The 14,805-nt window shown below is 45.8% G+C and overlaps 1 protein-coding gene across 5 annotated transcripts in view; it reads left to right on the top strand.

Annotated features, from left to right (window-relative positions):
- Positions 1 to 14,805, top strand: part of MYOCD (myocardin) — a 108,103-nt gene that overhangs the window by 58,470 nt on the left and 34,828 nt on the right. The window lies entirely within an intron of this gene.

Genomic DNA, 14,805 nt, shown 5'->3' with positions numbered 1-14,805 from the left:
ATCTGAAGCGGGTTCCAGGCTGTGAGCTGTCAGCACGGAGCCTGATGTGGGGCTCACATCCACAAAGCATGAGATCATGACCTGAGCCGGAGTCAGACGCTTAACCAATTGAGCCACCCAGGCACCTCTGTAGCAAATTTATACATTAGTTGATGGTTCCTTTTTTTTTTTTTTTTTTTTTGAGGGAGAGAGAGAGAAAGCACAAGAGAGGAGAGCGGGGGGAGGGGAGAGAGAATCTTAAGCAGGCTCCACCATGGGGCTTAATCTCACAACCATGAGATGGTGACCAGAGCCAAACTCAAGAGTCAGACACTCAACTGACTGAGCCACCAGCCACCCATGATGGTGCATTTTTACGTTTAAAATATATCAATTCTGGGGCGCCTGGGTGGCTCAGTCGGTTAAGCGTCCAACTTCGGCTCAGGTCACGATCTCACGGTCCGTGAGTTCGAGCCCCGTGTCGGGCTCTGGGCTTACGGCTCAGAGCCTGGAGCCTGTTTCCGATTCTGTGTCTCCCTCTCTCTCTGCCCCTCCCCCGTTCATGCTCTGTCTCTCTCTGTCTCAAAAATAAATAAAACGTTAAAAAAAATAAAAAAAATATATATCAATTCTTCTGAGACAGAAATACAGTCTCTCTTCCCATTTCTTCAACTCCTCTGTCATTTCCCTTGTAAGGTTTTTTTTTTTTTTAAGTGAAGTCACATCAATTATTGGCACCCTATAGGAAATCTGTTAATTTTGCACGTTTCATAACCTTGAAGGGTTTCTCCATATTTCCAATAGTTGCTCCTAAAACTAATGAAAATTTGTCTCCTGCTGCATTTTTTCCTGCCTTGGTGCACTGATCCTTGGCTGATACTTGAAAAGTAACATCAAGCTTTTATTAATGTATTATATAACTAGCATCATGTAGAACATTGTATACAGCATATTCATAACATATGTCATATCCAAATTTCAAGCTTTATTTACAAATTATATACTTGTAAATTGAGTTTTATATAAATTTTAAAGTATGATATACTGTATTATGTAAACCTAATAATATATATTTTACTGTACATATAATATGTTATATGTAAATGTATGTCATATATAAAATTATATGTGTGAATTATATAAGGCACACAATTTATGTTATTTCATATACAATAGATAGTATTTCACTATACAATTTAACAACTATTAATATATGACATAGTATAAAATTATTATTGGTACGTTGCCAGTGCTTCAAGCAGTATTACACGGTTTTATATTATACATTATGTTTTTGTTATGTTGATGATAATATTTTTCTGTTTCTATCATAAATAGGGATTTCTTCACTCATATATCTCTTTATATGCCATTAGCCTTTGGTATAGATAGGTATTCCAAGGAAGTATTTCTGTATAAAATGGATGCTTAATTCTTAAAATGCTTTCAGGGTGCCTGGGTGGCTCAGTGGGTTAAGCATCCGACTTCGGCTCAGGTCATGATCTCGCAGTTTGTGAGTTCAAGCCCCACGTGGAGCTCTGTGCTGACAGCTCAGAGCCTGAAGCCTGCTTCGGATTCTGTGTCTCCCTCTCTCTCTGCCCCTCCCTCTCTCTTTCTCTCTCTCCCTCTCTCTCTCAAAAATAAATAAATATTTAAAAAATGTTTAATGTTTTCAACATGCACAAAAAGACGATCACGTGGGGAATGTGGCATTGCTGTCTTTCCTAATTATCTTGCATTTCTGGGGGGAAAAATCCCACATACAATTGTTTTCTAGAACTTTCTGGTATTTTATTTGAGATTCGCATCTCTTCGTTAGGATAACAGTAGCTGCTAAACCACAAAATTTCAGCAGCCTAACACTAGAAGTTTTATGTCTTGTTCATAAACGGTCGAGGGAGGCTTTTCCTTAACGGCAGATCTTTCAAGCACACAGGCTCCTTCCCTCTGGTGGCTTCACCCACCCCTAGAGCAGGGCTGCACACTTTTTCTTCAAGGGCCGACAGTAAATGAGCTAAGCTATTTAAACTGTCACAACCGCTCAGCTCTCAGCGACTGCAGTGTGAAAAGAGCCATAAGCGAGAAGTCAGCAAGGGGGCATGGCTGTGTTCCAATAAAACTTTATTTACAAAAGCAGGTTCACAGGCCATAGCCTCCTCTTCCTCTGTACCGAGCCAGCAAGCGGGAGGCATGAATGAAAAGGCCCACCCGCCTGTGTTACAAGCCTCCACCTGGACACTAGCGTATCACGTCTGTTCCCATTTCCCTGTGAAAATAGCGCCGATGGCTCGGGAAGGTATTGTCTGGCGGGACAGTGATTTTCCAGCAATGTCTCTCTACTGTGGAAGGGAGAACATAAATTTTGATGACTAGCTGGTCTTTTCTGCTACAGCGTTCACAAATAGTATTCGTCTTTGTTTTTATTTTACCCTTGTCAGGTTTAAATATCAAGACTTACACGTGCTTCACAAAATAAGTTATAATTATCTTTCCATATTTTCCCATGTTTGGAAAGCGTTTATGACCACAGTGATCAGCTCTTTGAAAACATTGCCTATTAAAGTCACGGGGGCTCAATACTTTCCTTAGGAGTAGGCCTTTAACAGCTTTCATTCTGTTTTTGTACATAGTTTTTTTGGGTATTCAGATTTTCTCCTTAGGGTAATGTGTGCAGTTTACCTTATGCAAAAAATCCCCATCGTCCCTCTGAATTGCAAAGTTATTAGCCTAAAGTTCTGTAAAGTCTTGGCTTACAGTTATTCCAGGCTGCTCTCAACCAGGGGTTAGATGCCATTTTTCAATGCAATGTGGTCATTTGTGTGTTTTCTCCCTTCGTGAAGCAGTTCATGAATTTGTTCACAAATGTTGTTGGTTTCTGGTCTTGGATTCATTTAGTTTCGCTTCTCGTCAAGGTCACTGAGCAGGAGAATCTCCACAAGGAGGGTTGAGGATCCAGGATGTTCATCAGTTTCAAGTGCAGTGGAGACAGGTGGAGGCAGAGGGAAGGTTACACAGTGTGCCCCTATTCAGGCGAGGAGTCAGAGGGTATGAGCAGGAGCACGGTCAGTGGAAGAGGATAGAAAGCAATAAACATGAGGGATAATAATAATAATAATAATAATAGAAGGGTGTGAAGCAAGAACTGTGGGGTCCACCACCCTGGTTTTTAGAGCTGGACTCTGTGACTTCGGCCACACAGCCACACACCGACTTAATCCTAAATATCTCATTTGCTCCTCTCTGAAACCCCAGCAACAATAATAGCTCTCTCGGGGTCTTTTCTCAAGTTGGACTCAGTTTGTAAATTATGTAAAGAATTAGCAAGGCATTGATAGTACATGACGGAATTCGTCTAATTTCGGACCTCGAGGACTTTGCACTTCAAGAAAAGAGAAGAAGAGAGCCAACTTTCCACATGAAAGTTCCTCTGAAGGGCTGGATAAAAGTCACAGTGGGAACGTGTATGCCTGTACCTAACTAGGACATCCTGGAGGTATGACTGCTTAGCGAGCCCTGAAGGGAGAGGGGCAGAGATCAGTAATAAGGATGGTGAGGTCATAAGGGCCCTTTATATTGTGTCTTGAGAGCAGGAGAGAGACTCAAACTTCTCTTGTCATTTAAGGACACCAACATAAACACTTTTCTAGTTCCCCAGCAAGGGAGAACATAATTTAAAATAATGATGATGCCAATAGTAATAAAGTGGTGGCGAGCCATTGGAAGCATTCATGGTGGAAGCCAGAGCTATGTCTGTGTGGAAACGAGGTGGAGATCCTGCCTCTAGAAAGATCCCTCTGGCTGCAGTATAAAGTGGACTTGAGAGACATGAAATGGAGCCAGAGTGCTGTCTTCTATTAGGTGACTGTTTGAGTTGTCTGAGGAAAGTTGATGAAGGCATGAATAAGAGTCATGATTGGGGGTGTGGAAAAGAGAGACTCTGAAAGACAATTGATTTTGCATGATTAGATGGTCGGTGGAATACACCAATCGAGACAAAGGGAAAGCAGAGATAACACCAAGGTTTGTTTCTCTCCTGGGCAACTGGGTAAATGGCCGCCATTTGTCAAGATGGGGACCGTGAGTAGAAGAGCAGATTTAGGGAAAGATGTGAATTCTCGTTTCAACCGTTGGATTTGAGGGGCCCACAGAAAATGGAGGGGCAAGCGACTAAGTAAGCAATGGGTTCCATCGAACTAGAATTCAGGAGAATATTGGTCTAGAACTACAGATTTGGGAGACTTGAGTGTAGATGTAAATTTAAACTAATGGTCTAGATAAGATTGCCCTTTCATTCATTTGTTTATTCACTTAATACTTACGGAGAATCTTCGGTATCAGACACTATTCTAAGGGCTTGGGACATATCAGTGAACAGAACATTTGTGCTTCAACAGACCTTATATTCTAGTGGGGAGACATAGACAATAGACATAATGAATGATTACGTATTATAATACAAGGGTGTAACTGATACAAAAGTAAAAGTAGGACAGCGTTCAAGGAATCAAAAGTGCCCACTAGAGAGTAGTTGGGAGAAAGAAAGGATGTATAAAAGGAAAAGAGGGCTAGGAGGCTCCCAGGCAGAGGGAGGGAGTCTATGAAGATGAAGGCAAGGAATGGCTACAAAAGGAGGTTGTCCAAATTGAGGAAAATCCAGCACCAGCAATGGGGAATTGACCCAGGTATCAGCCTCTTAGCAGTAATCTTTCGATGTGCATAAGAGTTTCTATGGGGGGTGATGGCACTTTGAGTGGCCCATCCGGTGGTGATGATGACCCAGCCCCCTCTTCTGCCCGTCACTTCGTGTGATCAAATCATCTCCCCACGACGAACTGGTGACTCCGGGCAGAGGTTCACTGTGGGCTCTTCTCCTGACATCTGTGTGTCGCACCCTCTCTCCACGTGCTCTTCCAGATGTGCTTACATTTTCCAGCTTTCCCTGCAGCTGGCTTTCTATGTGCCGAGCTCTGAGAGGAACGCTTTGTCATTGTCTTCCTCCAGGTTTTAGTGAAGACCAATCTAGAACTTCTCTCAACACAGGAAAGGGATTTTTTTTTTTTAATTAAAAACGATTTTACGTTTTTTATTTTTTAAATAATTTTCTTTAAATACATTTTTGAGAGAGAGAGAATACAGGCAGGGGAGAGACAGAGACAAAGACAAGAGGATCTGAAGCAGGCCCCGCACTGTCCACAGAGAGCCCAGTGCGAGGCTTGAACTCACAAACCACGAGATCGTGACCTAAGCCAAAGTCGGATGTCTAACTGACTGAGCCGCCCAGGCTCCCCTATTTTTCATTTTAGTTCCAGTATATTTAACATACAGTGTTAGTTTCAGGTGTACAATGTAGTGATTCAACACTTCCCATCTATTATTCAGTGATCATCATGACAAGTGTGCTCTTAATCCCCATCACCTGTTTTATCCACCACCACCCCCAGCCACCTCCCCTCTGGGAACCATCAGTTTGTTCTATAGTTAAGAGTCTGTTTTTTGGTTTGTCTCTTTTTTTCCCCCTTTGTTCATTAGCTTTGTTTCTTAATTCCACATATGAGTGAAATCATACAGTATTTGTCTTTCTCTGACTTATTTCACTTAGTATTATACCCTCCAGATCCATCTGTGTTGTTACAAATGGCAAGATTTCATTCATTTTTATGGCTGAGGAATATTCCATTGTACATATATGCCTCCTCTTCTTTATCCATTCGTCTATCAGTGGACGCTTGGGCTGCTTCCATAATTTGCCTGTTGTAAGTAATGCTGCAGTAAACATAGGGGGGCATATATCTTTCTGAATTGGTGTTTTCATATTCTCTGGGTAAATACCTAGTAGTGTGATTACGAGATCATAAGGTAGTTCTATTTTTAAGTTTTTGAGGAAGCTCCATACTATTTTGCACAGTGGGCTGCACCAGTTTGCGTTCCCACCAACAGTGCATGAAGGTTCCTTTTCCCTCCCCCCCCACCCCATCCTCACCAACACCTGTTTCGTTGTTTCTTGTGTTGTTGATTTTAGCCATTCTGAGAGTTGTGAGGTGATATCTCATTGTAGTTTTGATTTGCATTTTCCTGATGAGTAGTGATGGTGAGCATCTTTTGTTGTATCTTTGGCCATCTGGATCTCTTTTTTGGGGAAATGTCTGTTCATGTCTTCTGCCATTTCTTAATTGGATCGTTGGTTTGGCATGGAGTTGTATATAAGTTCTTTATATGTTTTGGATACTAATTCTTTGTCAGGTATGTCATTTGCAAATATCTTCTCCCATTCAGTAGGTTGTCTTTTGGTTTTGTTGAGTGTTTCTTTCACTGTGAAGAAGTTTTTAGTTTGATGTAGTCCCATTTGTTTTTGTTTTGTTTTGTTTTGTTTTGTTTTGTTTTGTTTTGTTTTTGCTTTTATTTCCCTTCCCTCAGGAGACATATCTAGAAAAATGTTGCTATGGCTGATGTCAGAGAAATTACTACCTGTGCTCTCTTCTAGGACTTTTATGGTTTCAGGTCTCACATTTTGGTCCTTAATCCATTCCGAGTTTGCTTTTGTGTGTGGTGTAAGGAAGTGGTCCAGTTTCGTTCTTTTGCATGTAGCTCTTCAGTTTTCTCAGAACCATTTGTTGAAGAGACTTTCTTCTTCCCTTTAGATATTCTTTCCTGCTTTGTTGAAGATTAATTAACCATGTAAGTGTGGGTTTATTTCTGGGCTTTCTATTCTGTTCCATTGATCTATATGTATGTCTATTTTTGTACCAGTACCATACTGTTTTGATCACTACGGTTTTGTAATATAACTTGAAATCTGGGATTGTGATAACTTCAGTTTTGTTCTTCTTTTTCAAGATAGCTTTGGCTTTCTGATTTGACTTCTACAGGAGGAGGCTTGGGCCTCCTTGTGGCCACATCTGGGGAACATGTACCCAATTCCCTGTTTCCTCTTCCTAGAAAGCCACTAATCTGGGTCTGAATACCCGCTTCCAACGTGTGTTGGGAAAAGGATTCCCAATCCTAACAAGCAATGCTCAGGACACCAGCTGGGCATCTGACAATTCAACACAGAACTCAGGAAACCCATTCACTTACTAGATTAACAGTTTATTATAAAAGGGTTATAGCTCAGGAACAGTCAGATGGGGGAGATGTGGAGGACAAGCCATGGTAGCCATGCCCCCCAAGTACATCACTCTCCCCAAATCTCCACAAGGTCATCAACCTGGAAGCTCTCCAAACCCCTTCCCTTTGGGTTTTCAATGGAGGCTTCATTATACAGTCACGATGTGATTAGATCATTGGTCATTGGTGATTGAACTCAATCTCCAGCCCCTCTCCCCTTCCTGGGGGCCAGGGGCTGACACTGAAAGTTCCAACCATCACTTGGTTAGTTCCCCAGGCCACCAGCCCCCATCCTTTGGTGAGGTCCAAAAGCCACCTTATTAACATAACAAACACCACTTTTGTGACTCTCATCACTTAGAAAGTTCCACCGGTTTTCAGAGCTCTGTGCCAGAAAGGGGGACGGAAACCAATATAGATTTCTTACTAAAAATCACCATTCACAATTGTTAACAGCCACAGTCTCTCAGGACAGAATACTGAAACAAAAAAGTAGATACGGTGTTACACGGGAGTGAGGATTTATGAGAACAGAAATTACATCCTAGAGTTTAGCACGGCCTCCTTGAGCTGATGAGTGGGTCATTATTAATTAAAGATCCCTCAGTTTGAGAGGCACTTGGGTGGCTCAGTGATTTACGTGCCTGACTCTTGGTTTCGGCTCAGGTCACAATCTCACGGTTCATGGATTCGAGCCCCACATCGGGCTCTGTGCTGACAGCATGGAGCCTGCTTGAGATTCTCTCTCTTTCTCTCTCTGCCCCTCCCCTGCTTGTTCTCTTTATCTCTCTCAAAATAAATAAACTTAAAAAAAAATCCCTCAGTTTGAGACCCCTAGGAGCCTGCTTGTGGCTTGTTAATTCTCTCTCTGGCCACGTAAGCCTTTCCTTCCCTTGACGGGAGGAACATTCCTTAGCTCCCATGGAAGCTGCCTATTATCCAGAGGCCTGGCTTCTGCTTGAGTGAAACTGAACCCCTGCTGGCTTTCCTGGTTTTTTTCAAACAGTGGAAGGACTCTGGTTTTCAGCTCCAGTAGATGAGCCCCTTCTCCTAAAGTGTCCTCACCTTTCCCTTGGTCTGGCCCAGGCAGCCCCCTGAATGCCCAAGTCACCTACTTAGCTACTTTTTTTAAAGACTCGAACCTGTATCTCAGAGAATATACAGTCTGGTTGTCAAAGATAAATTAGAGCTGGTCCAGAAGACCTCCATTTCCAGCTGTTACATTTCTAAAAGATCTATGTGGGTTGGAGCTCCTGAGTGGCTTAGTCTGTTAAGTGTCTGACTTCAGCTCAGGTCATGATCTCACGGTTCGTGGGTTCGAGCCTTGCGTTGGGCTCTGCACTGACAGTGTGGAGCCTGCTTGGGATCCTCTCTCTTCCTCTCTCTCTTCCCCTGCCTCTCTTTCTCTCTTAAACACAAATAAACATTAATTAAAAAAAAAAAAAAAAAGATCCTACACTAGTGTTTGCTCACTCACAACCCCAAGGTGCAGACTTCATAACAAAGCAGAAACAATCCCTATTTCCTGAGAATCCAATCTTTCTTCAGAGACTCTGGAAGCCCTTCCTGAACACTCTGATCATTTATTTTAAGGCGCATAGACAATAACCGTGGCCCGAAGCCAGATGGTAGACCATTTGCCTCGTCATAAAAAGAAAAAGGGTTTCTTTGGCATCGCTTTCTCCTGGACAGAATTTATCATTCCGTAATGAGAAATCATTTCCGAAGTGCACGTGATCCTGGGGGGACGGAGGCACAATGAGGCATATATGGGAAATACTTCTCTGTGCTGCTGGCCTTGGCTGCCCATCAAAGCAGTCACGGGCATCGCTATGAGGTCTGCAGCTGCGGAGAGCTGATGTACCCCCACGAGAGAGCTCTGAAAGGGTGGGGTCCTGCAAAGGGGAAGCAAGAGACAGGGCTCAACTCTCTTTACACACCTGACAATCTTCTTTGACCCTAGAGAATCAACCTCAAGGGCCAGCACAAAAGTCCTTCTGGTTGACTGCTTTCCTCCACTCATGTGGTCCCAGAATCAGAGTATGTCTTAGAGGCTTCAGGCAAATTTCGAAGATGCCAGGAATCAGAGGAAAAGGAATCCTCATTCCTCCAAACCTCCACGGACACCCATTTCTGTAATAATGGCACCTGACCCCCTTTAAGAGCAGTGGGTTCTGTCTCTCTTGGACGATACAGTCCCTCCTCTACAGACCGTGTATTGAAAAACCTTTAGGCAAGAGCCATGTTTAAAGTTTATTTATTATAGGGGCGCCTGGGCAGCTCAGTCAGTTGAGTGTCCCTTCAGCTCAGGTCATGATCTCACGGTTCGCGGGGTCGAGCCCCGCGTGGGGCTCTGTGCTGACAGCTCGGAGCCTGGAGCCTACTTTGGATTCTGTGTCTCCCTCTCTCTCTCTCTGCCCCTCACCCTGCTCATGTTCTCTCTCTCAAAAATAAACATTAAAAGAAAAGTTTATTCTTTTGGGGAGAGAGAGAGAGAGAGAGAGGAGGAGGAGGAGGAGGAGGAGCAGAGAGGGAAAGAAAGTGGATCCCAAGCAGGCTTGCGTTGTCCGTGCAGAGCCCAACGTGGGGCTCGAACTCAGGACCGCTGAGCCAAAATCAAGAGTCGGATGCTTAAAAGCGCCCCTAGGCAAGGGCCGCATTTAAACCCTACCTATTAACACAGGGATCACCTTGTCCCTTAGAAAATGGATTTTCCGGGGCGCCTGGGTGGCGCAGTCGGTTGAGCGTCCGACTTCAGCCAGGTCACGATCTCGCGGTCCGTGAGTTCGAGCCCCGCGTCGGGCTCTGGGCTGATGGCTCGGAGCCTGGAGCCTGTTTCCGATTCTGTGTCTCCCTCTCTCTCTGCCCCTCCCCCGTTCATGCTCTGTCTCTCTCTGTCCCAAAAATAAATAAACGTTGAAAAAAAAATTTTTTTTTAAAAGAAAATGGATTTTCCTTCCGTGTCTTCCAAGAGGGCATTAAGAGATGGTCTGTCCGCGAATTAAAAATAGCTCTCGGGCCATGCACTGAACAGGCTTGGGAGAAGATAAGCAAACAGGTCCTTTTCTACAAGCCGCTTCGTGGTCTCCTAGCCAAAAGGTACCCAGGACTCCAGCTATCTCCCTTAATCTTGGAATCTTAAATGTTTGTGCAGAGAAAGTACAACTGACTCATTCATCCAGTTGCTTCCCCGGGGGACGGGGGAGGGGGGAAGCTCAGAGTCCAACATCCCCCGGGGGCCAGTGCCCAGAGCCAGCCCCTCGGGCATAGCCGGAGGATGATGTCAGGGCTTCCCAAAGTGGGTCCTTGTCACCGCACCCCCTGACGTGTGTCTCCGGGGACAATAGCCAGCACACCACACTCCAGCAACTCCCAGGGTGCCTCGTGCCCTGGGAGATTGGAGCAGAGGCCCAGGGTCACAGCACAAAGCGACAGACATGGTTATTCCAAAGACAGCCAGATAAGGTGACCTTTGTCCCCGTCCATGTGAGCCTGGCTTGAACCAGGAGGGAAGGAGTGACAGCAGCCTTTGCAGTGACTCCCAGCTCTGAAGGTCTTTGCAAAGCTGACCACAGGACAAGGTGCCTGCTGGGTGGGTCTTTTTAAATTTTTGATAACGGCCCCAACAAAAGCAGTCACAACCACCGTCAGGCTAGGAATTATTCAACACTTGCCCATCAGGGACTGGGCTCAACCATTCACATGTTCTTCTGTTGTTTTAATCCTCAAATCCTGGAGAGGTTAACTCTGCCATTTCCGTTTTAGAGGTGGGGAAACTGAGGCTCCCAGAGGTGAAATCACTTGCCAGCAGAAACGCGATAGGGCTGAGAAACCACCCTCGACGGTTCGAGTCCAGAACTGAAGTTCTTAGTGACCCTGCTGAGCAAACCCCACATACGTCATCTCAAAAGGTCATCGCTGCCTTTTGCTAGCAGAGCGTCTCGGCTGTTCAGTTTCTCCCATGAGCAGAGGCCGAGTCGAGCGTGCACGTGTGTGGACGCTCCTCTTCCGTCCGGGCCGTCACAAATCCAAGCCACCAGCAGCCCTAAGACAGTGGTGATGGGGGAGGGGGGGGGGGGGACAAGGCAGGGTCTTTGGGCCTGCGCCATAAGGAAGTGGTCCTCCTCACTGGCATATTCTGATCTGGCCCATGGTGCTTTTTGGAGATCAGACAGATCCAGAGTCCAGTTTGGGGCCTTAGCCATCACCTTATTGACTCCTTCAGGGTGTAAGTAACTACCCTATATGTAGTTGCATGGATGCACGTCGTCTTTGTGGATGTAAGCAGAAAACCTTGTGTTTTTTTTTTTAATCTTTATTTATTTTTTAAATATTTTTAACGTTTATTCATTTTGAGAGACAGAGCGTAAGTTGGGGCGGGGGGGTGGGGCAGAGAGAGAGCGGGACACAGAATCCGAAGCAAGCTCCAGGCTCTGAGCCATCAGCACAGAGCCCGATGCGGGGCTCGAACTCACGGATCATGAAATCATGACCTGAGCTGAAATCGGACGCTTAACCGACTGAGCCACCCCTTTATGAAGGCACCCCTTTGTTTATTTATTTATTTTAAGAGAGAGAGAAAGCAGGGGAGAGGCAGAGAGAAAGGGAGAGAGAGAATCCCAAGCAACTCACGAACTGTGAGATTGTGACCTGAGCTGAAATCAGACGCTTAACCGACTGAGCCAACCCTTTGTAAAGGCACCCCTTTATTTATTTATTTTGAGAGAGAGAGAAAGGGAGAGAGAGAATCCCAAGCAGGCTCCGCCCTGTCGGTGCAGAGCCCCACATGGGACTTGAACTCAGGAACTGTGAGATCATGACCTGAGTCAAAATGAAGAGTCAGACGCTCAACCGACTGAGCCACCCAGGCTCCCCAAGCAGAGAAACTTCTTTAAATGATGGCTGTCACTTGATCAAGTAGACTTCTAGAAGCTGTGTCTCTCCAGGGATCGGCTCCCCGAATACTCCTCTCCCCTGGCTGGGGGATTTCTTCCTCACCCTTCCCACCACCACGCTGCTCTTTGCACAACTTCCCCTTTGCTCCCCCCATCGCGGTCAAGTGCGCCCTTTCCCCCCACCACCCCCTGTCTGTCGTCCTGTCCACAACTGAGGTCATCTCAGGCTCAGCCCAACCCCACCTCCTCCAGGTGTCTCCCTGGATGTCTCCACGTTTTGGTCTCCTCCGTCTGTCCAGGACAGCACTCACCAGGTGGTCTGGTCCTTGACAGATGTCTCCCGTTGTGTCCCACAGTCTTCACGGCGTCCTATCCGATTTTGCTTCTGCTTCTCTGCTTCTCCTAAAGTGTGAAGGCTGGATGGGGACAAAATAATCGGGGAACACTCCGTGCAGCATTCCCGACTCCTTTACTCCAGACACCCAACTTTGAGACTTTTCCACATTATTCTAGTGCCTCGCTCCAAGGTCACCAAATGCCAGATGTCTAAGTGGAAAGGGCAGGCTGAGGGATGGGTGGCAAGAACAGGGCTACCACAGTCCTCCCACTCGTCATAAATGCCCTCCCCAGAATGTCCCGCCTTCTCTGTCCTCACGGTCACAGTGTCACTAGGAGTCCCTCAGACCTCAAGAACTCAAGTACAAGATGCTGTGGAACATGGAGAGATCCTTAGGTCACGTGTGCTGATAAAGGAGAGACATTGGCCATTACCCACTGGGTGTTTCCTAAAGACTTACCACCCGATGGCTTCCAGGGAGGGTGATGGCTTTTGCCACCCCTCTGCTGGTGGCTCTGAGAGTCCACACTGCAGTCCTAGCTCAGTCCCTGTGCGCGCTGCACACTGTGTGCCCTCCTCCACAAAACAGTGATGAGAAAACGCACCCTTCCTCCGACTTAGCGGTTGGAAGGCCTCGCGGAAGTTGATGCTTTTTGTTACTGCGGCCACTAGTCAGCGAATGCCTGATACAAACTGCTGTTTTTATTGTTTGCTGTCACCCGGCTTGAAACAAAGTGGCATGTTGGACATAAGAAACCATCCTCTCTCTCTTTCTCCTGCCCACCTCTTGTAACATCTCCACTCAATGTCAGAATACTCGGACAGCATTGTGGTTTGATGACCTTCCTCTGGCGCATGCATATTTGGGGGGGGGGGTGCTCGGTGTGGGTGCAGGTGAGATGGTGGGGGGCCCCCGGGGGCGGGGGAGGGAGACTTTGTCTCATGAAGGATCAGACCGGGGGCGCCTGGGTGGCGCAGTCGGTTGAGTGTCCGACTTCAGCCAGGTCACGATCTCGTGGTCCGTGAGTTCGAGCCCCGCGTCGGGCTCTGGGCTGATGGCTCAGAGCCTGGAGCCTGCTTCCGATTCTGTGTCTCCCTCTCTCTCTGCCCCTCCCCCGTTCATGCTCTGTCTCTCTCTGTCCCAAAAATAAATAAATGTTGAAAAAAAAAATTTTTTTTTAATTAAAAAAAAAAATGAAGGATCAGACCGCATGGAGAAGCTCTGTGCCCATTTAGACTGAGGATAATGTGGAGGGAGTATAATAAAACTTTCGGGTGGAGGATCCTGTTGGGCAGAAAAGCCTGGGTCCCCCAAGGGGCTAAACACACTCACAGGCAGGGCTCTCTGAGCTTGGAAATGGAGTCAGCTCAAGGCATGTGCCAAGCAGAGCCAGTGAAATGCTGTGATTTCTGGGGTGGTGTAGGCTCAACACCCCCCACCACCCTCCCATGTGTATCTGGCCCTCAATGACATACGTAAGCCTTTTAACAGGGACAAAGCCTTTAATTTCTACCAATAGAAGTAGGACTTGAAAACATGTTTTAATTTTTTAACTTTTTATTTATTTTTGAGGGGGAAGGGAGGGGCAGAGAGAGAGGGAGACACGGAATCCAAAGCAGGCTCCAGGCTCTAAGCTGTCAGCACAGAGCCCAACGTGGGGTTTGAACTCACAAACTGTGAGATCATGACCTGAGTTGAAGTTGGATGCATAACCGACTGAGCCACCCAGGCGCCCCCAGGACTTGAAGTTTCAATGACAAATGTTTGTTTGCAGAGCCCAGGGTTTGCTGTGAGAGAAGAAGGTAAAGGAAGGTGGTGAGCTAACTCTGGACTCTTAAAATAGGCCAGAGTCCTGAAGGGGGGTGGGGAGAGAGTGACCCCCGACCTCAAAGAGAAAAGTTGCCATTTGTCAAATACCCGGGAAAACCCCTCTCTTAGAAAACGAATGGGTCACTGACACTAAGATCCAAAAAAGCTAGCATTTCTTTCTTGCAGGTGATATGTAGACAGCTGTTTTCTATTACTCTCTGTACTTTTTTATTTCAAAGAATTTTTTATTGCTTAAAAAAAAGGACACCTCTGAAAATAGAAGTTGAAAAATTAAAGTTTCCAGTAATGCAATGACATACTGGGTAGCTGTTACCAAAACTACATATATATATTTTTTAATTGAGGATGATCTCTGTGTGCTCCCACGGAAAGGACTCTAAGTAACGTAGCGTGAATAAGCAAGTTTCAGAAGACCTATGTAACGGGTCCTACCAATGTGAAATGCTTTGCATGTGTGTGTGTGCTTTGTTATACGTACAGAACTAAACCTAGAAGAGGCAGGCGATCACGAGCAGGAAGCAGAATGAATGTGTACATGTGAATGTGGCTCGTAAGTATCCATTACATTTACAATCATAGGAAGGCAATCATGATTTTGTCAACAAGCCTTGCAGCTGGGGATGGTCCCCAAGTCCTTCCAGGTTTTTGGAGTACCCGGG

The sequence above is a fragment of the Herpailurus yagouaroundi genome, unplaced genomic scaffold (genome assembly GCF_014898765.1).
Source record: "Herpailurus yagouaroundi ecotype Mexico unplaced genomic scaffold, PumYag 208, whole genome shotgun sequence".
Taxonomy (NCBI): Eukaryota; Metazoa; Chordata; class Mammalia; order Carnivora; family Felidae; genus Herpailurus; species Herpailurus yagouaroundi.
This window is presented reverse-complemented; position numbering and strand designations above follow the sequence as displayed.